The sequence below is a fragment of the Diceros bicornis genome, chromosome 18 (genome assembly GCF_020826845.1).
Source record: "Diceros bicornis minor isolate mBicDic1 chromosome 18, mDicBic1.mat.cur, whole genome shotgun sequence".
Taxonomy (NCBI): Eukaryota; Metazoa; Chordata; class Mammalia; order Perissodactyla; family Rhinocerotidae; genus Diceros; species Diceros bicornis.
The window spans coordinates 36,521,375-36,549,316 of NC_080757.1; the positions used below are offsets into that span (position 1 = coordinate 36,521,375).

Sequence of the window (27,942 nt, forward strand, 5' to 3'; positions counted from 1 at the left end):
CCCTGCTGAACAGACTCACCAGCCACCTGCTGCCAGGACGCATGTGGCAAAAGACAGTGAGCGCCGTCTCCTGGAGACAGTCCCACAGCAGCAGGGCTTCCGGAAGCTGTTCCCCAGGCAGGGCCCACACTCTGTCACCCCATGACCCACAGGTTCATCTGGCTGTTCCTTCGGGTCCAATGCCTCCTCAGGCATTTGTGCGTACGTGTCCACATAATGATACTAGCTCAGTATGGAAAAGAGACAATGCAGCTCCAGATTATTTGGCTTAATTCAGCAAGAATAATTTTTTAAAGTTTAAGCTAAAAGAAAGAATTGTAGCAATAATAAATATCCTAATACTGACATTATTGCTCCAACGTAGAGATGACTATTTTTCTCCCAGGGCCAAGATGCTCTGAGACTTTTTCCTTTTTCTCAACTTAGGAATCACTGACGGCCCATGGGAGCTAGGATGTGAGGCTGACTGGGGACCCGGGCGTCCAACACAACAAATTGTCACTGAAATCAGCTTCCTTTCAGTTAAGCCACTTATATGCCCCCCCCCCCCACAGAATGGTCCTACTTGTTTCTGTTTACAAATGCTAAATTTTAAAAGTTACTGAAAAGAATCTCTAGCATTACCATGAAGTCCAAATAATATTTTACTGACACAGAGTTGGTTAGAAAAAATGAGGTAATGCACATAAAAGTCGTTGGTAGTCTATAAACTGCTTGCAAATATAAGTTGCAAATGTCAAACGCCTTTATTGTTACTCGCCCCCCCCAAGCCCACTTGGCGTGTCTCTATTTGGTCCTCGCACCTCCGCGCAGCCTGCCGCGCCCTGCACGCGACCCTAAGTTCCCGCCTCTTTCTCCTCAGGCCCCTCCTTCCCTCGACCGCCCGGGCACCGGTGAGACCCCGGGACGCATGCGCACCAGGGGAGGTGGGTGGAGTCCTGAGGAAGTGGGAGAACTCAGGGAGCGGAGGGACGGGGAGGGGAAGAGAGCAGCGGGGGCGGAGGCCGCGCGGGGTGGGGCCCGGCGGGTGCGCGCTCGCTGCGTCGACGTGCTGACGCCATGACGCCCCGGCCGGTGTGTGTCGGTGTGTGTGTGTGTGAGTGAGTGTGCGAGCTCCGAGTGTGTGTGTATTTGTGTATCGGCGGTCTCGCAGGTCCCGGATGTTGCGGACAGTATGAGGCGAGCGCAGGCGGACGGGGACCAGCAGCTGTCGCCGCCGCTCTCAGGTGAGTGGGGGGAAGAGAGTCGAGGGAGAGGGTTGTCCTGTCGGAGTCGGGGGGGGGGCGCCTCCTTTAAGAGGTGATTGACCCCCACTTCCCCCGCCCCCCCGCCACACATATACTCTTCTCTGCCCCATTTCCCACCTCCCGGGTTACGTGGCCTGTGACTGCCAGAGCCTAATCAACCGTTCCTTCTCCCAATCCCAAGCATTCAGGAGACACAAACGCGCCCCCTGCCTTCAGCCCCCCCATCATTTGCCCAGCCCCATCCCCCTTGCCAAATAGTGAGCTGTCGCCTGCGGCGAGATGGGTGACTGCGCATGCGCGAGTGTGAACGCGCTAGGGGTGCTTGTTCGCTGCCCTGGGGGCGCATGCGCATCGCTGTGTTGCAGGGACCTGCGGGATAAAGAGCCCCTTGACCACGCGCCCGCCTTCTTCCCAGGCAGTGGGCTAGACTTGCTGCCGGAGAGTGAGCCTCTGTTGCTCCTGTGCGAAAGGGAGAATTTAAATTATTTGAGGGACTTACTGACAAAGCACTGTTGGCATCTGGTGTTGCCCTAGAGACTCCCAGGCTACAAACGCCTCCCGGAGCCAACGTGCCCCCAGCTGACCCTTCTTTTGAAACTGTCACTGCAACTTCTAGTTCTCGCAGTACTTTTCTTTCCTCTGCTCCCGTCGTCATGCTGCACCTTTAATGCAAACCTTCCGTAAACTTAGGAGTAGGTGCCCCAGTCCATTCATTTATTCTGGCAGGGGATTTTGGTAGCCTTTCTGAGGAGGACTAAGGGTCATAAAAAAGAAAGTAAGGGGGTTTCCTTTTAGTAACATAGTTAATTATCTTCGCAGAACTAGATAAGGTAGAGATTAGGAGCACACAGTGTAAGGCTTAGAGTATTAACTGTAAATCAAGACATCAAGATTCTCATCTCCAGCTCTCCTACTTTGTGTGACCTATTTGCCTCCTTTTTTGTAAAAGATCTTCCTTTGCACTTTCGTTTTAGCTGTACATTATTGATGCTCTGTGAACGTCACATGAAAACAAAAGCAATCTGAAACTACAGATGGACTGCAACTTACCCAGTGGAGGTTTTAACTTTAAGTAATGGAGTGATGTTTCTTTCACATTTGCAAATAACAGAGAGCAATTTGAAATAAGGAACGTTAAAGTACAGTGATATTTCAGTGATCTAGGACCTGGGTTTTCCGTCGGCAGGTTATACATGGTCCTTTCATTTGCTCCTGGGTTGCCATTCTTTTGGATATTTTGGGGCTGCTTCTTAGCTCTGCTATCAGAACAGGGTGAGGAATTGATAAACTCTTACAAACAGAAGGTTTGCTGAATAGCATTGAAATGAATAGCTCAATAGCGAGGGGGAGCATTTTCTGTGTTTTTCAGTTGTCTTTGCCAACCTTGTCTCATATCTGGATAACTGTGAATGGGATATATTAGTAAGCCTTATTTTTTATTCTCTTTCTGTTGTATTCTTTCTTTGGTATTCTTCTCGGAAGGCTTTTTTTGCTGCCATTCTTACCTCTAGGACCTTATGTTCTCGGACTTTAAAGTATATATATATTTTTCACTTCCCCATTTAACCCTGGCCTTTGCATGGTTCAGCTGTCTTTTGTGCGCTTTTCTGTTGCCATGGTTACAGTTGGAGCCAAGAGATGACACAGGAAGCACAGGAATTTGGGGGGCATATATCATCCTGTGTCCTGGGAAAGAGCTGGAGACTCACTTTTTTTTGCTTGTGTGAAGACTGAGGAGTATAAGTTATTGTGACAACCCCCCACCTAGGGTGGGGGTCGTTGGTGTCCATTTGATACTTCGGTGACTTCTCTTTTTAGAGCTCTTCACAGTGGTTAGTTTGATACTTGGAAATGTTTAATGTTGCTTATATCCAGACTTCCATCAGGTTCTGGTAAAATCTTGAGGTACAACTATTGAGGTAATGTACATTTCTCTTCTCAGTAGGCTTCTGTCATCTAGGATGCTTTATTTTTATCTGGACACATTTCATCTGGTTGAATTTACTGAAGCGTCATTTAAAATTTTTATGGTACGAAGGCATGGAATGCTTTTAGGATAGAGATGAATATCATTAAATGGTTTGTATTGGTGCAGAGCCACGTTTAAAAAGACTCTTTAAAATGGGTAACACATGTACGTACATATGAAACAAAATTCAGAAGGTACACAGTGAAAAATCTTTCTTCTAATTTCTTCCTTTCATCCATCTATTTACCCTCCCCAAAGGAAACTGTTGTTAGCTACATCTTGTTTACTCTTCTAGAGATAGTCAGTGCTTTTACAAGCATATACAACTATGTATTCTTTGGTGTTTTGTTTTTATTTTTTGTTTTACACAAATGGTAAGATACTATACCCATTATTCTGCACTTTGCTGCTTTCACTTAATATATCTTGACCATCATTCCTTACAGTACGTAGAGTAGCTCTTCCTTTTTGAAAGATGGCAGATATTCCATTGCATAGATGTACCATCATTCAGCCAGCTCTTATTATTGGATACTTAAGTTGTTTGCAGTGCTACAATTAATTCCTTCTCTGTACTTTTTATGTACATGGGTGTCTGTTGGATAAATTCCCAGTGGAAGTGCTGGAGCAGAGGACATATGCATTTTTTTTTTAAATAATTTTATTTATTTATTTATTTTTCCCCCAAAGCCCCAGTAGATAGTTGTATGTCATAGCTGCACATCCTTCTAGTTGCTGTATGTGGGACGCTGCAGGCCGGAGAAGCGGTGCGGTGGTGCGCGCCCGGGATCCGAACCCGAGCCGCCAGCAGCGGAGCGTGCGCACCTAACTGCTAAGCCACGGGGCCGGCGCGACATATGCATTTTTAATGTTGTTAGATATTGCTAAATTGCTTTCCATAGAGGTTGTACAAATTTGTGTTCTTGCCAGCAGTGTATGAATTTGCCACTTTCCTCACCGACACTGTATTGTCAAAATTTTTTATCTTTGTGCAGTCTTGTATCTAAGATTTTGAAGTTTATTATGTAGCTTGTTAAGCTTCATTACATCCAGGAGTTGTGGGTAAATACCATCGCTGTTTTGCAGATGGGAATGGTGGTAGAAGATACTGTTCGACTGAAGAATAATGTCATGAGAATAAAGTCATATGCCTGGATAACACAGCAAATCCACCACAATGTTAGGAAGACATGTAAAATCTATATTCTGATTTCTTCCTTTAACTCTTAGATGCTAGTTTCTCTATGTGAAATTCTGTAAGCCCGTTAAGTGATGTTTTATGATCTCCTTTTGATAGCTGTGACTCAAAATTGTTTATACACGTGAACTGCCATTCTGTTGAGGAACTGAAAAGCTAACCCAGTTAGTTAAGGTGCATTGCTGAGTGTTTATACAGCATATTGGTACTAGTACTTTTAAAAGTCTGCCGATTGCAGAATACTTCACTATGAACCGTGAGGAAATAGAAAAGAACTAAAAGATATATGTGCCTGAAGGAGCTTACAATCTTGTTGGAAAACCAAGTCTACTGAAGATATGAAATACTAAGAGTACAGTTAGAAAGCAGAACGGGAGGATGACGCACCACATAGTGACGTTTGGGTCAACGACAGACCGAATATACGATAGTGGTCCCATATAGCCCAGGTGTGTAGTAGGCTAGACCATCTAGGTTTGTGTTAAGTACACTCTGTGATCACACAACGATGAAATCACCTACTGGTGCGTTTCTCAGAACGTTATCTCTGTTTTAAATGACACATGACTGTATTTGCTTTATCTAAATATGTGCATATGTGTTTATATATAATATATAAATTTTTATATTGCAGACATCATGGCACCTTAATGCGTTATACTTTAGCTGCATCTTCTTAAAATAAAGACATTGTTTTACTTAATTGTTCTTACAATACATTGTCACAGTTGAGGCAATTAATAGTAATTTCTTAATACCGTCTAATATCCAGTTCGTATTCAGATTTTTCCAGTTGTCTTGAAAATGACACTTTTTAGCTTTTGGTACTGTTATCTTCAAACATGTCTTTTAGTCTCTTTTTAAATCTAGAACAGTTTATTTAGAAGCCACACAATATTGCCTTTTTGAAGAGACCGGGTCGTTTGTCTTGTAGAATGTATCAGTTCTGGAATTTTCTAATTGTTTTCTCACAATTTCATTTAATTTGATCCTTTATCCCTGTATTTCCTATAAACTAGCAATGAAGTCTAAAGGCTTGATTAGATTCAGGTTAAACATTTTTGGTAAGAATACTTCATAGGTGTTGCTCTGTACCTCATATTCATCACAATAGGAGAAACACTATTGATGATGCTGTTTGTTTGATCGTTTGTTTAAGATAATAAATACCAGATTTCTCCATTGTGAAGACATTTTTTTCCTTTTGTAATTAGTAATCTGTCGAGTGGTGACACTTTGGCATCATACTGTTAGACTTCTCCAGCAACCTTTCACGTAATGACAGTGATCCTTGTCTGAATCAGTTATTTCTTTGGGTGTTGCAAAATGGTGACTTTCTAATTCTGCCATTCCTTTTACGTTGATTAGCTTTCACTGTTCTGTAAAGATATCCCTCATCAGTTAGGAATAAATTATAATTCTAGGGCCAGCCCCGTGGCTTAGCGGTTAAGTGCGCGCGCTCAGCTGCTGGCGGCCCGGGTTCAGATCCCAGGCGCGCACCGATGTACCGCTTCTCCGGCCATGCTGAGGCCGCGTCCCACATACAGCGCCTAGAAGGATGTGAAACTATGACATACAACTATCTACTGGGGCTTCGGGGGAAAAAATAAATAAAATTTAAAAAAAAAATTATAATTCTACCAAAAAGTCCAGGTAAATTCTTAATTTTCCCTTTAACAATTTTCTAAGTAAAGATATAGTATGATAATCACCTCTAGCAAATGAATGGTTTCTTTTTCTCACTCTCTTTGTTTTAGTATCATTATAAACTCATGAATTTTAATTTATTCTATGTTTTACCAACAATTATAGACATTTTTTTTGGTGCTCAGAATGTTCCGTGTTTGGCCTCTGGGAGCCCTTGATGCTTGGTGTATGAGTTTTTCCTTGCCCTAGTATGAGAAGTTCCTGGCTCACTTGGTATTTTTCCTGTCCTGGCTGTGGAACCTTCACCTCTGTGTGTTTATATATATGTGTGTATATATCACATTTTCTTCCCTTTTAATAAGTTATGTTCATCTCCCTCTGGAGCTTCTGGAACTAAATTCTAAAAACTGAAAGTGCCTTTATTTTAACTCAAGACGCCTAGTGTTCCACTCACTTCTGTGCCGGTGACATTGCTAGACTCTGGGTCTTAGACCTCAGAGATTCCTTGTCTTGAAGACTCTTTGTGAAAGACAGGTGGTATCTCTGAAGAGAGTGTTCCTTCCCCTCCTCCACTTCCTTAGTATAAGGTTAGCTATATAAGAGACTGGGGAATGTCTCCTTTCATAAGCAGCCTTGCTTTTTTTCTGAGATGCAAGGTACACAAAATGAAATTTAGAGACTGAAATTGTGTTTATAAGCTTTCTTGGAGATGTGGGGTTTTGAAGGTTATATAACAACACGTGTGTATGTGCACAAGTATGTGTTAGTCTTTCCTCCCTTTTCCTCATTTACACGCATTTCTCCACACAGTTGGAGTGTTATGTAAGATTATGCTGTAATAGCATATTTTTTTCTTTATCGCTAGATTTTCATCATAAAAAAGGAGTGAGACAAATTTGTTCTTAATTAGGGAAAAATTTCAGATAGGCCATGAACTGGTATATCTAGCTGTCTTATCACAGGGTCTGAAACAGTGCTGAATCTTGTGGATTTCTATCATGTCCTGTAGACTCAGAAGAAATGGCAATGCATCCATAGTGTTTTCTGAAAATCCACCACACTAATGAAGGTTAATACAAACGAAAGATATGGTGGTACTGCATTCTAAAGCTGGTTTTAGGGGCTGCACTAATTCCTGCCTTAGCAGAAATGTTTTATTAGACTCTTATCGTGTAGTGGTATTTTGAGTAATCTTACTGATTTCAAGTTACTCAAAGCCTGACAGTAAAGCTATTCTGATATTTATCTGAAATTCACTTTTTAAATCATCTTTTCACATTTGCTTCCAGACTTGATAAGGTAGTTTTCAACCTGGTTTCATAACAATACTGGCCCCGTATTAAATTATGCTTGTGTATTCAGGGAAGCACAGCTGTTTCTTGTGTTTGTTTTCAGGCATGGTGAATCACTCTGAAAGGCTGTCCTGATACATTTGCTACTAAGATCTAGTAGCTTCTTTTACTTTTGTTTTTGACCAGCTCTCATTATAGGAAAAAAGATTCTCAAGTATAGCCTCTTTAGGAAACACTTGGGCCTCCATTCTTACAACTATGGTCATGTCTAATAGAACTGGCAGGAGTTGCCTAGCTGCTCTGTGTGGCAGAGCTGGTCGTGCCACTTTGGGAGAGCTGGATGCAGACCTCAGAACCCTTCCTTGACCATGAACACTTTTGTTCTTGACTGTTTCTTTCTAAGAAGCTACTGACATAAATCTTTTTTGCTGTGGCACCAGCTACATCAAAGAAGGGCTTGCAGTAGTTTTCTGAGAGCCTCTAATTCCTCCTATCTATCTGTCTGTCTTTTTATTTATTTGTAAGAAAAAAATGTATATGTAATCATTTATCTCCTTAATTTGAGATTTACATAATCCTTTTCTTGGTGTTTAGAAACAGGTACTACTTTCTGTTTCTATGGTTTTGACTACTTCAGATACTTGATCTGAGTGGAATCATGCAGTACAGACACTCCCCGACTTAAGATGGTTCGACTTACGATTTTTCAGCTTTACAATGGTGCGAAAGTGATGTGCATTCAGTAGAAACTGTACTTCGAATTTTGAGTTTTGATCTTTTCTGGCCTACCGGTATGACAGTCTCTCGTGATGCTGGGCAGCGGCAGCGAGCTGCAGCTCCCAGTCAGCCGCGTGATTACGATGGTAAACAACCGATACACTGACAGCCATTCTGTTTTTCACTTTCAGTACAGTATTCAGTAAATTACATGAGATATTCAACACTCTATTATAAAATAGTCTTTGTGTTAGATGATTTTGCCCAACTGTAGGCTGATGTAAGTGTTTTGAGCATGTTTAAGGTAAGCTAGGCTAAGCTATGATATTGGGTAGGGTAGGTATATTAAATGCATTGTCGATTTACCATGTTTTCAGCTTACAATGGGTTTATCAGGACGTAACCCCATTGTTAGTCAAGGAAGATCTATATTTGTCCTTTTGTATCTGGCTTATTTCGCTTAGCATAATGTCCTCAAGGTTCATCCATGTTGTAACATGTGTCAGACTTTCCTTCCTTTTTAAGGCTGAATAATAGTCCATTGTATGTATACAGTAGTCCTCCCTTATCCGTGGTTTTGCTTTCCTGCTTTCAGTTACCCACGGTCAACCGTGGTCTGGAAGCAGATGATCCTCTCCTGATGTATCATCAGAAGGTCAGTAGTAGCCCAGAGCTGCGTCACAATGCCTGTGTCATTCACCTCAGTTCATCTCATCACACAGGCATTTTGTTACCTCACATCATTACAAGAAGAAAGGTGAGTACAATACAGTAAGATATTTTGAGAGAGAGAGACCACATTCACATGTTTTATTACAGAATACTGTTATAATTGTTCTATTTTATTATTAGTTATTGTTGTTACTCTGTTACTGTGCCTAATTTATAAATTAAACTTTATCATAGGTATCTATATTTAGGAAAAAACATAGTATACATAGAGTTCGGTACTAGCCACGGTTTCAGGCATCCACTGGGGGTCTTGGAACATATCCCTCACAGATAAGAGGCGGACCACTTTTTACCACATTTTGTTTATACAATCATCTGTTGATGGACAGTTGAGTAGCTTCCACCTTTTGGCTATTGTCAGTAATGCTGCTGTGAATATGGGTGTACAAGAGTCTCTTTGAGACCTTGCTTTCAATTTTTTTGGATATATACCCAGAAATAGAATTGCTGACACATTTGGTAATTCCATTTTTAATTTTTTTGAGGAACTGCCATACTGTTTAATGTAGTGGCTGCACCATTTTACATTCCTACCAGCAGTGCGCAAGGGTTCCAGTTTCTGTACATCCTTGCCAACAGTTGTTATTTTGGGGGTTTTTTGATAGTAGCCATCCCAATGGATGTGTTTTAATTTTTTTTTTAACTGTATTTTATCTTTTTTTGAAACTAAGTTTTAAACTTTGAGTCAGATTTATTGTGTTTTTCCTTCATGATATGTGTTTTTGTATCTTAATGAAGGAATCCTCTCCTATACTGAGGTAATAGTTACATCCTATATTTTCTTCTAATAGTTTTAAAGTTTTGCTTTTCACATTTAGGTCTCTAATCCACCTAGAACTTATTTTGATGTTTGATGTGAAGTAGGGATCTATTTTTTTTTTTCCTTTAGGATAACCCTGAAGTAGAGATTTAATTTTATTTCCATAAGGATAACCTGGTACCCCAGCATCATTTACTGAATAGTCATGTCTGCTCCCAACTACTTTATAATGCCACTTATATGTTTCCAAATATATGAGGGTTTGTATCTGTATTCCCTATTTCGGTCTGTTTGCATATCTTGTGCTGGTACTACACGGCCTTAATCATCATAGCTTTATAATAATTGTTCATATATGGTAGGGTAGTCTCACTACCTTGTTCTTTTTCTGTTCATCAACCTCCCTGGAAAACCCTGTCAGATTGGTGTATTTTAATGAAGCCATTTGCTGTCTAAAGTATATTGACATGATAAATAATCAGCTTTTCCAAAAAAGAAAAAAAAAATCAAGCCTCACTTCTCTAGCAGCTGATCATTAAGTTTGTCTCTTGTTCTGAATGAGCCTACAATTTCCATTCACTTTTTAGTTTTGTTGGGGTAATTTTCATTTTTATATTGGGATATGGTCTTGAAATGGAGGGGAACCTTGTTATAATTTGGTTTCTTGGTTAAGGACACCAAATAAAACACGTTAAGTAAAGGCATTGAGGTTCTGTGGTGTTTTCTTCATCATAAGGAAAAGAAACCCATTTAAAACTAGCTCATATAAAAGGAGATTTATCAAAAGGAAATAGCTGTTGTAGAATCCAAGGAAAAGCTGAACAATCAGGCCTCAGAAAGGGCTGGAACCCAAACAGTTCCAAGGACTTCAGCAGTAAGAGTTCATGGACTCTAGTGTTCTGCCATAAATAGACCTCATTATCCATGAGGCTTAATTCAGATTCCTGAGCGAGATCTGATTTGGTCAGTCTAAGGCTTGATTTCCTCTGGGCCAGATATCTGCCCCAGGTTCAACTCTGGTTGAGGATGGGGGAGAGGAGACTTGGTACAACAGAGCGGTTTGGGGAGTGGCAGGAATCAGAGGCAGATTCTCTTAGAGCAGTGGTTGTCAAACTTTTTAGTCTGCGGACTCTTTATACTCTTAAAAATTATTGACCCCAAAGAGCTTTTGTTTATATAGTTTATATGTACTGATATTTGCCAAATTAGAAATAAAATGGAAAACATTTTTTAAGTATTACTTAAAAAAATAAACCTATCTCATGTTAACATAAATAATATAGTTTTATGAAAAGTAACTTTGCAAAAAATTAGTGAGAACAGTAGCAATTTTTACATTTTTGCAAGTCTCTTAAATATCTGGCTTAATAAAAGACAGCTAGATTCTCATATCTGCTTCTATATTCAATCTGATACGATAGATTGTTTTAATTGAAGTATATAAAGAAAATATGGCGTCAAAGGATATGTAGATAGAAAAGGGAGGAGTATTTTCAGATAATTGTGCATATTCTTCTCTGATACTACACCAAAACTTGATTTTGGTAGTTTCTTACAAGTTAAGTTGCAGTGTGGAATCTGAAATCATATTAATGTTACTCTTCCATTAAAATCCATTGGCTGTCTTGTACTTTGAATAGATATTTTACTCATACATGATTTTATAATATCATGCATTGGTTGTTTTGAAAATATTGGTTCATTGAGTTAAGCAAGTCTTCCAAATGATACATTTCATACTGCGATATCAAAAAACCCACAATAGTTAATATCACTACCCATCTCATCAGAAAAGTCTGTAAGTATTGGGAGTCTATCAAGCAGCTACAAGATTTCCAAAATTCTAATTTTTTTTGTTTTGTTTTTTTGTTTTGGTGAGGAAGATTGGCCCTGAGCTAACATCTGTGCCAGTTTTCCTCTATTTGGTATGCGGGACGCTGCCACAGCATGGCTTGATGAGCGGTGTGTAGGTCCATGTCTGGGATCTGAACCCGCAAACGGTGGGCCACTGAAGCAGAGCATGCGAGCTTAACCACTACGCCACCAGGCTGGCCCCCCAAAATTCTAATTTTTGATTAAAAGCTTGGATTTTTTTTGTGTGCGTGTGAGGAAGATCAGCCCTGAGCTAACATCCATGCCGATCCTCCTCTTTTTGCTGAGAAAGACCAGCCCTAAGCTAACATCTATTGCCAATCCTCCTCCTTTTTTTTTTTTTTTCCCTTTTTCTCCCTGAACCCCCAGTAGATAGTTGTATGTCATAGTTGCACATCCTTCTAGTTGCTATGTGTGAGACGCCGCCTCAGCGTGGCCGGACAAGCGGTGTGTCTGTGCGTGCCCAGGATCCGAACCCCAGGCCGCCAGTAGCGGAGCGCACACACTTAACCGCCAAGCCACGGGGCCGGCCCCTTGGATTTTATCTTTGGCGACAAATAGTGTCAGTTGTTTTCCTTGGAGTGACAGATTTACTTCATTTTCAAGAAAATGTCTGCTAAATATTCATGTCTGAATAACCACCATTTGTCCTTTGCTCCAAGTAAAAGTAGTGTTCCGTGAAAAAACCAGTTCAGCTTGCAAGTCATATAGTCACAAGTGCTTTTCCTAGAGACAACCATTGTACTTGAGTATCCTGCAGAAGTGTTTTCTGTATACTTCTCATTTCATCACACAGAATATTTAAAAGACCTGTACTCAAGGGTTCGAATTGAATAAAATTAATAATTTTTGTTGCTTCATCAAGAACATTCTTAAGTGAAATTGACTTTTTTTTTTAAATCACCAATACATGGTAGTGAAAGACGCATGACTCTAGCACAGTTTGATGCCATTACCTTGACTTATGCTAAGGCATCAGCAGTATTTTTTGGTTTTTTTTTTTTTTTTTAAAGATTTTATTTATTCATTTTTTTTCCCCCCAAAGCCCCAGTAGACAGTTGTATGTCATAGGTTCACATCCTTCTAGTTGCCATACGTGGGACTCGGCCTCGGGTTGGACGGAGAAGTGGTGCCCTGGGGCGTGCCCGGGATCCGAACCCGGGCCGCCAGCATCAGAGCGCGTGCACTTAACCGCCAAGCCACGGAGCCGGCCCAGGCATCAGCAGTTTTTACCCATTATTGATTTTGTACCACCAGTGCAAATGTCAACACAACGAAAAAAGCAAACAATTTCTTAGTATTATAAAAATAGTTTCAATTTCACAGCCTCCTTGAAAGGGACTTCCAGGGATCCACAGACTACGCATTGGGAACCACAACCTTATGAGAGGGTGTGGGTGGGGAAACAAAGGTCTATTACTTGAGGTACGACAACTGTCTCACGGTAGAATTTTACTGGATAAACAGCTAGTGCTGTTTCTTTCTTTCTTTCTTTCTTTTTTTTGAGGAAGATGGGTCCTGAGCTAACATCTCTTGCCAATCTTCCTCCTTTTTTTTCCCCTTTTTCTTTTCTCCCCAAAGCCCCAGTAGATAGTTGTATGTCATAGTTGTACATCCTTCTAGTTGCTCTATGTGGGACACCACGTCCGCGTGGCTTGGTGAGTGGTGCATAGGTCCGTGCCCAGGATCTGAACCTGGGAACCCTGGGCCACCGAAGCGGAGCACATAAACTTAACCGCTACACCACCTGGCTGGCCCAGATAGTGCTGTTTCTTAACATCACTTAACATGATGTAGAAATGAATGGGATACTTTAAAAGATAAAAGTTTCAGATTTCTTGTTGAACAGAAGTGTTTTCCTAGTAATTATTGTTTTCAAACAGCAGAGTTTAAGGTATTCAGATTTTCAGCCAGATATTCCTTCAAGTATATGATAATTCTAGGGTAACACATTTTAATATAGCTTATGGAATTTATGTCATCATAGTAGCACATGCAGCTTAACATTTTTTTCAAGCAGTTGAATACATTAAAAAATTTGAGCTCTAAAAATTGCATTTGGGAAAATCTTGTCTTTTCAGAAGAGTCATAGAAGGAAGGTTAAGGCTGGGAATATTTGGTTATTAAAAAGTCTTGCTAAAGAGAACCTGCCCCCCAAATTTAAATATGTTTTATCACAGAGAAGGGAGTAGGGGTAACTGACTTCATTTCAACAAATATCTATCGAGTGACTATAAACAAAAGGTTTTGTAAAAGGTCAAGGAGGGTTATATTCTGAAATGAGTGAGGAATTAAACCAGTGTTATATATTTTGGTGTTTAGAAGAGGAAGAGATCATTCAGTTGGGGAAGTTGGGGCGGGAGTCAGGCCTGTCTTCATGAAGATTACATTTGAACTGGGTTTTGAAGGTATTTTGAAGGCTGGAATTTTGATTGGCAGAGATGGAAAGGGAATTCAGGCAGAAGGAATGTCAGGAGCAGAAATGTGAAGGTGGGGAAATGCAGTGTTTGTTAGTATAGGGTGCGTACTGGAAATAATGAACAGGGTGGTGTAGCCGAAGCGAAAGACTCATGGGATATTGGGAGATAAGACAGGAAAGTAAATTGGCCCAGAACATGGAAGGTCTTCTACCAAGGTCAGGCAGTTAGGGTTTAATGTGGTAAGTGATGGAGAGACTTTGCAAGTTTTTGATTGAAAAAATAACATGATCAGAATGTGCTTTCAGAAAATATATTTGACCTCATTCATTTGTTAATTCATTCATCAACTATTTTTTAATTAGTTACTGTGTGCCACTTAAGCAAGAGGAACAGTGTATATAATGGTGAACCAAACAGAAAATCCGTATTCTCATGGTATTCATAGTCTAGGAAAGAAGCTTCAGCAAATAAACACAAATATAATTACAATTTAGTGTAAATGTTATGAAGGAAAGGAATAAGTTACTATTAAGGGAATAATGGGAAAATTAAATTTATTCGGGGGAAGCTGGGAAGGCCTTGCTGAGGAGTTAAATATTAATTGAGTACCTATCTTGTGCTAGATGCTGTTCTTGGTGCTGGGGATATAGTTAAGGAATAAAACGGACAAAATCCCTGCTGTCATGAAGTGCATATTCAGGCAGTAAATAAGATAAATATATGGTATGTTAGAAGGTGGTAAGTCCCAAGGAGAAAAATAAATCTGGAGAAAGAGAGAGAGAGAGTATTGGGGTGGGGGTGGGGTTTGCAATTTTACATAGAATGACCGGGGAACGTCTCACTAAATCAGTACAGAGGTAGTAGTTGAGTAAATATGTGCATAAGGTGAAGGAGTGAACCAGAGCTCCAGAGAGAGGGAATAGCAAGGGCAAAAGCCATGAGGAATGTTTGTTCCTGGCACGGTCAAGGAACCAGCAAGTAGGCCAATGTGGGTGGATTTAGGTGAGCAAGGGAGAAAGTAGTAGAAATGAGGTCAGAGAGGTGGGTGGAAGTCCAGACCCTGTAGAACAGTGGTTCTCACCTTTAGCTGCATGTTAGAATCACCTGGGGAGCTTTTAAAAATCCTGATGCCTGGGCTGTACCTCATAACACTTAAATAAGAATGTTTGCAGGTGGGACTCAGTGGTAGAGGCGATGGAGAGAAGTAGATGGATTTGAGAAGTATGTTAAAGAATCCATTTAATTATAAATTGAATGTGGAGGTTGAGGGAGAAGAAAGTGTCAAGGCTGACTCCCAGGTCTCTGGCTCAAGCAATTGGATGGGCAGAGGTGCCACTTAGTGAGATGGGAGTGGGAGATAGAGAGGAATGGGAGGAGTAGGTGTGGGATTTGGAGGGAAGATCAGAAATCAGGAGTTCAGTTTTAGACATGTTAAATTTGAGATGTGAATGAGGCTAAGTATAAATATGTTAAGTAGGCAGATATGAGTGGAGCTTGAAGTGAAGTCAGAATTTGAGGTAATAAATTTATATATTGTCTGGTTACTGGTTGTCTTAAAAGTATGTAAATGACATATAGGATAAATTTGTTGGGGAAAGAACTGGAGGTGTGGAAACTGGTTAGCCTGTTCCAGTAATCTAAATAAGAACTGGTGCTAGAGAGAAGTAGGATAGGGGCAATTGACTAGAAAAGAAAGAGTAGGTTGGAGATTTGAGGACCTTTGGAGCCCGTATGTAGTAGGGTGGACAATAGGCAAGGAATGAAAGATAGCTTTGAGATATCAAGCCTGGATGAATGATCCGTCTATTAGCAGATATAAAATAGTCAGGAGGAGCTGGTTTGGGAAGAAAGATAGTGTTTGGCTTTGCATGTGTTGACATTTAGGAGAGGCTGCCTAGCAGGCAGGCAGTGCAATCTATTGCACTGGGTTTTAGAAGAGCAGATGAGGTTTGAAACATAGATTTAGGTTTCATTTATATAAAATTGATTCACAATGGGAGCAGCAAAACTTATGAAAATAACAGCATCCAGAGTCTTTATCATGACCTGTTAGGTCCTCTGTGATATGGTCCCTGCCTGTTTTTTGTACAGTATTTTCCTTTGTTCCCCATGTTCAAGCTACACTGGCTTTCTTTCTTTTCTTCCAATATACTCAGCTAGGTCCTCCTTCAGAGCTTTCATACTTTTTGTTTTCTCATCTTGACTCTTCTGTTCCTCTTGGTAGAGGGAATAGGAGTTCAGAGAGAAAAATTTAGAAGTTGCTATCTGGGAAGTAGAGAAAATTCCAAGAGATCCTTGCTAAGGTTTGAGAGTGCAGATGAGCATCTCAAGTGGAATGGCTGTGGGACCCATTCAAGTTGAAATCCTGTCAACACCAAGACACAAAGTTCCATGTTGGTCTTAGTGTACCTCAGTACTCAAATCTGTTGACTAGAGATGCTATATCAGTGGTAGTTCCCCTTCACCTTGGTGATCTGATGATGGGGTGGTGGTGGTAGTGGTGGTGATGGTTGACCTTTGGAATATAACTTGACTTGATGGTGACTTGACTCATTGCCATGCTGTCACCACCTGTGGAAATGCCCTCTACATAGTTGAGAAACTTCCTTCAGTGAAAGTTATTGGTAAATTATTTCAGAAACTTCTGGCTTGAAGAAACAACATAAAAACAGCAGGAAAGTTAATTACATGTGGACTTTGATACATTGTTAGGGATTGCTTCTTTTCATGAGCTCTTTGGTGATGGTGGTAGTAGTAAATGTGAGTAATGCACTATATACACAAATCCTTAAAAAGAGTTGTGTGTAATTTCAAAATCTATGCTGTATTTTTTTCAGAATAAAAAGATTTTCTGATTATAAAATAATGGAAAAATAGAAAAATATAAAGAAAAAAAACCTAAAAAATTTCATGTCACTAAAAAATAATCTTTTAAAGTAACTACATAGAATTCTGTTGTATGAATGCATTATATTTTATTTGGCCAATTCCCTACTAACGAACTTCCTTTTTCTTTAGTTTTTGCTTATAAATTACGTTGTGATGAACATTCTTGTACGTAAATCTTTTATACACTGATCAGATTGATTCCTTAGGGTGGATTCCTGAAGTGGACGTGGAAGTTGAATTGCTGTGTTGAAGGATAAGCAATGTTCTGTTTTCCTAATTATTCTTTAAATATTTTTATAGTTGAAAAGATATTTAAACAGCATTAAAGGATATTTTAATAAAGGAAAAAAATCAATTTTATTCTTCTACCAGCTGTTTTTCTTTTCCCATCTGATAAGTTGTTTTGTTTTTTAAGTACCTATTCCTAGGTCTCACTAGACTTAACAAAAGAGAATTTGTAGGTAAGGAAAGACATAGACACATTACAATTCTGGGCATCCTATGTTAATTATCAGGTAAAGGATCTAAGTACCATTTGTTAACTGCCAAGAAAGTGACAGTAAGTATGATGGGAATTCAGAGTGAACTGAGGTGATTAGGAAACGCTTTAAGGCAAGGCGGAACTTGACCTGGATCCAGAAGGGTAATATTCAGATAGGAGGTAGGAGAACATTCCTGGCTTTCAGAATGGCATGAACAGATGTGAGGAAGGCACATGGCTGTGTGTATGAGCTGAGAAATAGGCTAGAGTCTAGCCGCTAGACCAGTTGGAGAGGACGGTTCATGTTGTGGTGCAGTGGAAAGGCTTGTATGGGAGTTAAGTTATATCCCAGAGGACCAATTTTATTTTTAGTAAGTCTGAAATTGTACCGTATGGAACTATAAGATAAAGCATAAATATAGATGTGGCCCAATTTAAGCAAACTGAAGCATTAAAGTCTCTTCTTACAAGAAATATAGAAGGTTATTTATTTATATAAGTGAATTATTTAAATAATGAACTTCCTGTAGATCTTAAAAGCTCTCATCACAAGAAAAAAAATTTTTTTGTAACTATGTGTGGTGATGGATGTTAACTAAACTTATTGTGGTAATCATTTTGCAATATATACATATATCAAATCATTATGTTCTACATGTAAAACCAATACAGTGTTATATGTCAGTAATATCTCAATTTAAAGAAATTTTTAAAAAACAAACTTCCCAATACTTATATTTATTTTATGATGTAGTTTGACAGACATGTTGCAACTTTTGTGGATCTCAGTTTCTTTTATAAAATCAAAGGGTTTAGACAAGGTGGTTGCTTTCTGGCACTGAGATTGTTGCATAACCTTTCAGGAATACCTTGATTTTATAAAATAAATTGACTTGCAGTTAGGCTGATAGCACTTCTAGCTCCTTAGGTACAATAATGCACCCCCACATCTGTGGGAGCAAAAATCCTCAATTGGATGATTCTTTCATGGCTTCCCAGGTCTAGATTTATTCACCTTTGGAAACTCAGTTGTTCTCATGTTTTATTTCTCAATGACATTTTGAAATTTTTTGTTTGAAAGAATTTTATGGCTAAAATTCACAGAGCCTCAAGAGGATGCTGTGAGGTTGAGAGGAATTATATGTTAATAGTCAGTTTTAAATTATCCTCATGTAAATTATCCATAGGAATTTATCTCATGCTGGCTTCCTTCTTTTATTTGGAATGCAATCCCGTGGTGTCTTTAATGTATGGCCAGGCTATGTAAATACATTTTATTATTAGTTCAGCCCAGATGCAATTTGGGGTATAAATCTATAGGAAAAATTACATAATACATTCCAAAGTAAAATGTTAAGTATATCTTTTTTACTATCTGTTTTGAATTATTTATACCACTTTTTATCTCTTTTATTATGGATAATTGAGAACTGACTAGTACTTTTTTAAACTCAGAGACTTTCTCTTGAAAATATACAATCATGTTCAAAGCTAATTAGTGGCATCCTGTAAGTCTCTCCCTCCTAGTGTCACATTCTTTTCACCAAATTGTACTACCTACCTTTGACCAAAATGTTGCTTTTTAGAGAGAACCAAAGGAAGCTGTCATAAGGTGACCGATCAGCTCTTCTGACAAGCCCTGTCAGGATGCTTTTAACTTGATGGGATCTTTAAGAGTCAGGATCCATTCCTCAATTTTGCAAGTAAACTGTTTCTTCAGTGTCACCAGAGTTGTTGATTGGTCTTCGGGAAAAATGGCTATCCAAACTCAAAAGGGGTGACAGATAAACCAGAATGCCATTTTATTAATGTACATTGAGTTCCATGACCTACAAAACATGTGTCTTCTCAGTCCATTCCCCTCCTAGTGTTAGGATATTATTAAAAAACTGATAATAATAGCTAATGATTATTGAACATGTACTATGTGTGTGTCAGGCACTGCTCTAAGCATTTTACATGTGTTTAACTCATTCAGTCTTCACAATAACCTTATGAGGGAGGTATGCTTATCTGTATTTTACAGGTGAGGAGTCCAGGGCACAGAGAGGTTGTTTTAGTAACTTGGCTGAAATCATATGACTAGTAACTACTGTGTTGTACTAAGCAAAAGACCACTTGGTAAGAATGGAATCTTAGCAAACGGAAGTAAAAATCCTTGAGGCCATTTAATCTGGATCATGATATAGTCACTCATTCCTTTTTCAAATGTGTATTAAGCACCTACTATTTGCTGGGCACTGCCTAGACACCAGGCTTACCAAGGTGAATATAACACCTAGTTAAGTGCCCTCCTAGCACTCTGAGTCTAGTGGGAATGACAAATAATTACAACAGCAAGAGATATACACATAAAGGAGGAGGAAGCATTTAATTCTACTTGGAGAGATTAGAGTAGATGTTTACAAAGATGAAGGAAAGGCATTCTGGGTGGAGGAAACATTATGTGCAAAGATGCTGTGGCAGAAAACCAGCTCACTCTGCAGGAATGAAACAAGAAAGTATTGCATTAATTAAGGTGATAACTGCAGTATACTAATGTCCTGCACTAATTAAGTTGGTTGTTGGTCATGGGGATTAAGAGAAACAGACAGGTTTGGGATGTATTTCTGAGGTCAAATTGACAGGACATGGTGGTTGACTAAATTGGGGGGTGGGGAGTGGAGGTGGGTAGTGAGGGAGAGTGGGGAGTTAAGGGTAACTCCTAGGTTTACTAGTTTGAGCACTTGGATGAATGGTAGGGTCACTGGAAGACAGTCAGGTTTTTGGAGGAAGATGGGCATCCATTTTGGACTTGCTGAGTTTGAGATGCCTGCGAAATAGCCTCGTGATGTCTAGTAGCAGGAAGCTCGTTTGCAGAAGAGGTAGGCAGGCATGTACACGGTAACTGAAGCCATGGGAATTAATGAAACGGGGGTGATTGTAGTGATTTGGACTGGCTAGAAGGTAGGGGCAAAAGTAGAGAGGGGCCAGTATTCCTCTACTTTCAGTAAATCCTTGTATAAATTTTTAGATCCTGTTTTGTCTGCTTTTGACTTGGTAGATATCTTGTCTTTTGAAGTAAGTGCTTTAGATAATTCTTCTTTTATTTATGGTTGTTGTCCTAAAATTTACACAAAAACTATTTTGTATTTTGATTGTGGTGGTGGTTACCTATGAATTTTGTCAAAATTCACAGACTGTACACAAAAAGGTAAATTTTACTGTATATAAAAATTGTGAAAAAGAAAAAATGCATTCAGAATTTATCCCAGAGTTCTGTGAGTACTCTGCTCTTGTACCCTTTTAACAAGTCTGGTTAGAACTTTCTATAATACCAAAACTTCATTTTAACAAATTTCTCTAAACTTTCTCAACAATTATTTGAGCAAGCTCACACATAAGAAAATGAGTGGATTTAAATTTATCCGTTCTCCTCCTACTTGGTTATCACTACTTGAAGACAGAGAGGCAAGAATCAGGCAAGATCTGAAGAGTCTACAAATTGGATAGTGAGCACTGTACTGAATTCAGCCTTTTTTCCCCAATAAATTGTGAATGATTTCACTATAGATATCTAGAGTATTTTTAAGAATAACTAAAAAAAGTTTTTTAATAAGTTTTCATCTGCTTCAAGTATGATAGAAATTGAAATAAAGGTCATAATTTCATTCTAGAATAAAGAATGAGGATAACAGTATCATCTTTATTACTAAGTATAATATAAAGATATTTTGAATTAACTAAATTAACATCAGTTATGAAAGTCAAAGTTTACAGATATGAGATATTTAGAAGTGATGGGGTTCATTATAAATTATGTGGAAGTCTCAAGGACACTGAACAGTAGTTTTTGGTAATTTGTTACGCAGCAATAGAAAGCTAAGACACCTCCCTTCCTCCACTGGACTGTGTGCCTTGACTACTGTGCCTTGTATGGAGTACATGCTCATTAAAAACACATACAAGGAAAAAAACCCCTACTTACTTTTGAAAGTTATTTGCGTTACATGATCTTACTGGATAAACTTTTGTGGCAAGTATGAGCAGTAACTGTCTACAGCCAATCCTGACCCATTATTTTCTTTTATGTCATAATAGTTTGCCATTTGACATAGGAGCCCAACCAAATATTGCTTTAGTTTGTTTTTAGCAGTATATGCAAGCTCAGTGTTAAATTGAATGTCTTTGGATTTGATTTTTTGATTTCGTTTCCAGTAGTCATTTATTTTTCTCTCCTTGATCCATTGCCACTTAATACCAATCTCAAGTCCAAGAAACAGCTTCTTGTGTCTCTTGGAAACAGTAGATTGTATTGAAGGACATAATTATTTCATCCCGGTCTGAGGCCTGCCTCTTTAATTATGTGATTGCAATATTTGCTTTGCTTTGCTTTATAATTTTTATTTGAAAACTCTTAACCTAAAATTTTTACCTACTAATCTGTGGAATTCAGTCTGGTAGATGGGACATTCAACTCCATTAGGTAGAATTTGCCAGGACCTAGAAGACTTTAATTTTTCTTCAGCTGCAACCAATCTTAAAGGATCTACCCAAATCATATGCCTACAGGTAAGGGTTTCTTTATTAGTGGTAGAATTTGGGGACCTCTCACATGATTTTTTTGATAATATCATGGGCAGGACCTTTGCCAAGTAACTCTTATATTTGACTTTGTGTCCTATTTACTTCCACTCCCCCTCTTTTTCCCAGCTGATGCCTTGTTGGGTACCTGGTACTATCTGCTCTGAGTCCAGTGTCTGGCGTTGGGCCCCATCGATCATTTGTGATGTAGTCAGAGCAAGGGCTGAGAAGACCACCCTCATTTTGGAAGGGATGCTTCTGGCCCTCAGCATGGGACTTGCTGTGCTTGGTTAGTTTTGTGTCTAGATGTATATAAGGTTGGCCTTGATTCTGAGCGCTTCCGATTGATGCTTAAAATTGTGTTTTTTTAAGCCATCCCTTGATGATGGAAGAAACTAGGGGTAGTTTTCTTAAGAGATTTAGTGTTGGGTGTGGTTGGTTTACTTGGGTGAGGAGAAGGAAAGAATATGTTGGGAATAATCTCATAGTGGGTGTTCCTAAATTGTATTTTCCCACTGTTCTTATAAAATCAAAGGGAGCTTCTGCTGAAAACGAGCATAGCATTAAGATATATCGCGTTTCTCTGATTCTAAAATAAAAAAATTTTTTTCACATTTCATTGTAAGACCAAAGTATTGTGTTTTCTTTTCCCCTCAAAATGTGATAGCATACTACAACTGAAGATGTAATACTCATAATAGCAAATTATAGGAAAGTAGAATGAGAACTTTTGTGTATATTTATTTTGTTTTAGAAACTCATTAGCTCCCTCCCTACACACATGCATACACATATATACACGCTCCTAAAAAGTTGCCTGATGTTTACATGGTCCTTTGCAAATGCTTCCTGTTAAACTATGATGATAATTTTCCAAGTGGATGATGTGAATTAACTTAATTAACAGCTACTTATTGAGTATCTACTACATGCTAGACATTATACCAATTATTTAATAAAAAACAAACACTTTTAAAATACACCAAGTGTTTCTATGTGCTTTATTAACAGTTTTATCACCTCTGGAATCATGCACCATCCCATTTAATTTGAGGATAAACAGCTGAATTATAGGGATTCTTTGCCAGTGATAAAGATAAGGAACTAAGTTGACTTTCACTGTGCTGATAACCATCTCTAGGTGAAAGTGGCCAGATTATATGTGGAGGAATTTCGCCATACAGGTTATTAAATCCACATCGTGATCTAAGACAACTGGGTCTCCTTGGGATTCATGGAATTTGCAATATGAGTTGCTCACCTACTCTCCTTGTGCTTCCCCTACCCCCCCCCCCCACAATTTATTTTCCTCAAGGAAACAGCAACACTTAAACTTTGTAAATAAACAAGTACTACATATCACGTCTGCTATATTTTTGGCTGGAGTTTGACCACTTAATTCATAGAAGACATTTCTAGCCTTTTTTTTTTTTTTTTGGGTCTAAGTCTCACTGGTTCTCCTGCTTAAAGGTTTTTTATGTCTCTCTGTCTCTGGCCATCCTGGATGAATAGTGGATCAGGAGGGTAGATGCTCAAAAGTGCGGGGAATCGGGCAGTCACTCAGGGAGTATATATTGGTACAGCATTTTGTAGGGCAATTGGCAATATCTGTCAAAATAAACAATGCACAGGCTCTTGGGCTTGCTTGCACTTAACGTTCAGATACACTTATTTGCTACAATGTTTGCAGTAGCAAAAACCTGCAAATCTCACATCAGGGTACAGTGGAATTCTTTACAACCTTTAGAAAGAATGAGGTATATGTGTGCCTCCAGGGAATATGAATATATATATGTGTGTGCGTGTGTATATATTTGCTTGTATGTACATGCCCTTTTTTTGGTTTGTGAGTTTTTTTGTTTGTTTCTGAGGATACAGAAGAAAACAGTGGTTGTCTTTAGGCTTTAGAAGACCAATTTGGGTGTCTGGAAGGAAACTTTTACCTTTCAATTATAGCTTCCTATAACTTTTGAATTATTATGCTGTATATGTATTACTTGTAGTTTTCAAAAAGCATGTATGAAGAGAGGCAGAAATAATTTTAACAGTATTTCCAAAGGGGCATAGAACTTGAGCTTTGGAAGGGACCTTAGAGATTCTTGGACAGTTGCTCTCAATTTATAGATGAGAAAACTCAGATTTAGGAAAGTATCTGCAAAGCCTGCAGTAGAATTCAGGTGCCAAGAACAGCAAAGGCTTATGAATATACTGACTCGTTCTCTTCTTATTCTAACAGTTTATTTAACTGATGTCCATTTCTCATTGTGAAGAATTGATTTTGGAAGACCCAATAAAATGTTGACTTTTGTAAGACAGTTCTCAAAGTAACTATCTCTGGCAGTAAAGGTAAAGTGGTAGTAGTAACTCTTATCCACATTTTGTAACTTTGGAGACACAATCCCTTAAAAGTGAATTTACTTAGGAATTATGCAAGTATTTAATATTTGAAGTGAATTTGTGTCTAGAGTCCAAAGCTTTGCTTTTTGATTTGAATACCTAGCTGACTATTCTAGGTTTTTAAAATTGATTTTACTGAGTTTTTGTTCCATCTAGTTTTTGTTCCATCCATTGAATAGATGGAGAAATAATTTCTGTGACTTCTAAGTGGCTTGCTATTTAAAGGCAAAGTGTACTGTAAAAGATGGTGGGAAAATTGTTTGAAGGAAGAAAATTTATATATTGAGGAGAAGTTCTCAGTTTTTAATGTGAACAGTTCTTTTAAGTTGAGTCTTTTCCTGACTCTTCAAGGCCAGAAACATTTTCTCTTTTTCAAATCAAGCAAAGAAATTGGTATTGGTGAGGCTGGTGGTTTAACATGGGACTGGACATCCAAACTGCATTCGGTGAATATTTTTTATGGTTGATTGACTTTAGGGCTCAAGCAATAGAAACATTTATCAATGTTAAGATTAGTTGTTGGACTTGGGATAAAAAGCTATCTTTGCTTATGACTCTACTACTTGCATAGGTGGGGAAAACTTACTCTTCCAAAATTTAAATAATCCATAAGCCTCTCTCAAAATTGGCACTCTGATAACAATTTGATTAGGCTGATCAGATGAATCTTTGCTTCAAAGGAAAGGGTTTTTGGGAAATAGAGTAAAGGACCTTTTCACATCTTGAGGATCAGAGTCAAAGCATGTCTATGCAGTTTTAATCAGTAAAGGTTTGGTTGAATTCAAAGGGAGAAAAGGTTATAGAGGGCCAAGAATAAATAGAGTTGCAAATTTATCTTTGTAACCCCACCTCCTTAGGGAGGAATCCCGTTTTTTATAGCCACTTCTGTTGTGAATGTAGACGGAGCAATGGAATTGGGTAGTCTGACAGTTGACTTAATTTGAACAGTCACATTAGGTAAGATTGGAAAGCTAGGTTGGGGGATGTCAATGTTGCATGTGTTTTCTGGTTTTTGTTTCCAGTATCCTTTCTGATAATGGAGAGAATTTGGTTGGTCCATTCGGACTCTACGTAAGGGGTAACTACATAGTGCCTCACCAAGGTCTTTTCTGCATTCTAAATCATTATTGAACAGTTAATTACAGTTTGATTGTTTTTCACCAATGCCTTATCTTTCATTTATCCACATTGAAATTCTTGAGCCCAACATCCGCTTTTTCCACCATAACTACAGGGAGATAGTATAATAGCCTGGGTTCTGGTCTCAGCTCTGCTCCTGGTCTCCTGTGTATAATATATCACATTAGGCAAGCCACTAAGCTGCATTGGGGTTCAGTTTCCTGATCTGTAAAACAAAGTCATTTGACTGGATGTTCATTAAGTCCTTTATATCTCTAGAATTATTTTACTAATTCCTTTATTCACCAGATGTTTATGAAGCACCTTTTATGTGCCAGGCACAATACAGGATGCTCTGGGTGCAAGCCCCTTGCCCTCAAAGAGTATTCAGGCTAATAGCAAAGAACTTTCTTCACTTTTTTCAGATCTTTTACTCTTGAAGAATTAAGTAGTATTAACAAGTTTTCTCACTTTTACTGTCACTGTATAAGGCATTAATTACATCTCCGTCTCTAAAAATGCTCTTATCTCTACCTTTTATTTTTCTATTTGTAAGCCAGTTTCCTATCTCAGAAAACAGATCCCAGATCCCCGGTCCCATTATGATCACTTGTTTTCTTTAATTGATAGAAAGTAAACTATAGTAAAGGCTTAGTAGTCAGAAAAACTAGTAATTTCTTTAAGGCAAGTAAAAAATAAAGACAGAGTCTAGAGGCTTGATATTATAAGTTTTAAAAAGACAAGCCTAAATGGATATAGTAGGAAAATTTTCAAAAGTTAACGATGGCTTCGTTTAAAAATTTTACAGCCAGGGCCGGCCCGGTGGCTCAAGCAGTTAAGTGCGCGTGCTCCGCTGTGGCGGCCCGGGGTTCGCCGGTTCGGATCCCGGGCGCGCACTGACGCACTGCTTGGCAAGCCATGCTGTGGTGGCATCCCATATAAAGTGGAGGAAGATGGGCACGGATGTTAGCCCAGGGCCACTCTTCCTCAGCAAGAAAAAAAAAAAAGAGGAGGATTGGCAGATGTTAGCACAGGGCTGATCTCCTCACCAAAAAAAAAAAAAGTTTTTACTCCCAAAGGAAAAAGGAAAGTTTGGAAAAAAGAAAGTTTAGTAGAGTTTCTTTTGGATGCTAAAAAGAAAAAGACCAGGGGGCTGCTTCTGACTTTGAACTGGTCATTATCTCAGCAGATCCCCCACTGTCTGGGTTCTGGTTTTTAGCTTTGCGGGACTAGAATGTCAGTATTATAAGTGCACTCAGAAGATGATCAGGCTATAGACGATATACAATGTAGAGGATTAATTCATGTAAATCAAGTTTATAGAAGGTAGGGGTGGGGCTGCTACTTTTGATTGTGGTCACAGAAGGCCTTTTTTTGAAGAGGTGACTTTTGAGCTAAACCCTAAATAACAAGCAAGCAATGTGAGTATCTAGAAGGGTCTTCCAAGCTGAGGGAAGACAGTGCAAAGGTCCTGAGATGCAAACAGACTTGGCTTATTTATAGAAAGAAGGCCAGCGTGTTTGGAGTGAAATTAGTAATGCGGGAGAGGGGAAGGTGGTGAATTTGGTGTAATGGGCCAGCTCTTATGGGACCCTATAGGGTAAGGTAAAGAGATTGATTTTTATTCCAAGTGTAGTTAAATGGAAGAGTGACATATTCTCATTTACTTTTTTAAAGTTTATTGTGGCTGCTATGTGGACAATGGATTGTGCTTCAGAGGAAGCTGGGAGATCAATAAGAATCCAGTTAACACTGGTTCTGGTGAGAGAAAACTGCACAGAAGTGGGTGTAATTAGATAGAAATGGGGAAACGTGGAATATGTTAGGAAGCAGGACTTGCTGATAGATGGGATAGGAAAAGATAGGGGTTTTGGCTTGAGCAACTGGGTAGAAGATGGTGCCATTTAGTCATGTTAGACATCTCAAATGAATATAATTAAGGAATGATAGAAATTGTGCTTTTTAATTCTGTGATCTTATGGCAAAGGAGAAATAGAGATCTTCAGAGGAAAAGACACTTGTTTCTCAGAAACTCAGACTAGGAAAATTACTTTGGCATGTTAGAACAGTGGACGTTTTATTTTTAAAAAATTAATGATGATTAGGTGCTAAAGCATAGAAAGTCATTCTAAAAGTATTAGGACATACGATTTGTTCCCAGGGTCCAGTCGTGAAAGTAGGCATGAGCCTGTCAGTGATTTGCCCAGGTCTCCATTAATAGTTGTGCTCAGAATTCATTAGAACAAAAGAGCCTACTTTTCAATACAGTTGCCACTTGAAAATGAAATCGGAATTGAAAGCTGGGGTCTATAAGTGTGTCATCTGTCAGATATTTTTCCAGTTCTTACATGTTGAATGAAAGACCATACCTGATCTAAGAATCACCTAGTCACAGGAATTATAAAGTGTTGGATTAGGAGTTGAAAGACTTGAGTTCTGAACTCAAACCCCTTAATAGCCATGTGACCATGACAGATTGTGACCTCTGAGCTTCTGTTTCCTTATTTGCAAAATACTTGCTCTGCATGCCTCACGGAGCTGTTAAAAATTTCAAATAAGATCATGAATGTCAAAGTACTTTGAAGACTGGGAAGCACTGAACACTGGTTGTGAGGGAATGGTTATATAGCTTAAAGTAT

At 38.9% G+C, this 27,942-nt stretch overlaps 1 protein-coding gene across 6 annotated transcripts in view; it reads left to right on the forward strand.

Moving 5' to 3' along the window:
• The first annotated feature begins 1,064 nt into the window (after window positions 1-1,064).
• SPOP (speckle type BTB/POZ protein) overlaps window positions 1,065-27,942 on the forward strand; it is a 64,063-nt gene continuing 37,185 nt past the window's right edge. For 3 of the 6 annotated variants that reach the window (XM_058560730.1, XM_058560727.1, XM_058560732.1), the window contains exons 1-2: window positions 1,065-1,226; window positions 8,666-8,827. The gene's annotated coding sequence lies outside the window, so the exon portion shown is untranslated. The remainder of the gene's footprint in view (window positions 1,227-8,665; window positions 8,828-27,942) is intronic. The other 3 variants (XM_058560731.1, XM_058560729.1, XM_058560728.1) reach the window with 1 other exon arrangement.